Here is a 1132-nt window from a genome sequence, read left to right on the forward strand (position 1 = left end):
TTTGCGGTCTGGGCTTTTTGCTTTCCCGGCCACAAAATAATCCTTTTAGTTCCTGTTTGTGCATGTCTTATTAAATGCGAAAAAGTCACTTTGACTGAATGTTGGAATCCTTTTTTTCCTTTTGTTTTATTAAATTTTAGTAACTGAATTATTAAAAAAAAATCAAACAATATGTAAGCATATTTTTAATGGAAAATAGTCAATTGTAGCTGGAAATAACACAGTGAAAGAAGATAAGCCGGCATCCAAAATGATTGCAGAATACGAAAAGTGGGAGGGGGCGGCGCATCCGGCGGAATACAAAGGGGAAAACTTTTACTACAAGCGCGTAAACACTGCAAGTGTTTCCCGGGAAAGTGGGCGGGGTTGGGCGGCACGATGGAAGGCCGTATTCTGCGCATGCGCACACCCACACAAAGTCAAAGCACTATGGGCCAGGCGGCCCGGATTTTGGACAAAATGGTCAAAAATGTTTTCAAGAAAACGAAAAAAAAACCATTGCGCAATAAAAAGGATAGATTAAGCTATCTTTCCTCAAAATTGTACTACTTTCTATTCAATGGTTACGAAATGGCAGCTAATCAAAGTGGATATTTGCGATGTATTTTTTGCAGTTTACTGACAAAAACAAATATATGTGATTCCTGCCCCTATGCGGCAACTATAGTCACATCAAAATGATTTTATTGTAATAATCAGAAACCAAAATTTAAAAAAAAATGTTTCTTATAAACTTTGAATACGCACTCTGAATTACAGAATTTTGACCAAAAAAAATTAACTTCCTGGCCCATAGTACAAAGATCGTACATAAAATAATTAAACAAAGGTATTAGTAGAGGAACTTATTACTTTTAACTTTATTTTCCTTAAACTTTAATTTAAATTTTGAAAAAAAAAAAACAAGTTGGATAAGGACTCTGGATTGAAAAATGATTACATTGGTTTCCACCTTATCCATCCAGGTTAACAACCTTCTCATTTTTGGTGTTTCCATCCAAGTTAAGACCCCTTTTTGGTTTTGTATTGGAAAACAGGCTGCCAGACTTTCGAAAGACTACTTACTGGTACTGCATTACCGACCGATTAAAAAGCCAGTTCTAGCTTGAAAATCGCTAAACTGGCTATCGCC

This window comes from Drosophila serrata, unplaced genomic scaffold, assembly GCF_035046125.1.
Source record: "Drosophila serrata isolate PLE 108 unplaced genomic scaffold, ASM3504612v1 contig_233, whole genome shotgun sequence".
Taxonomy (NCBI): domain Eukaryota; kingdom Metazoa; phylum Arthropoda; class Insecta; order Diptera; family Drosophilidae; genus Drosophila; species Drosophila serrata.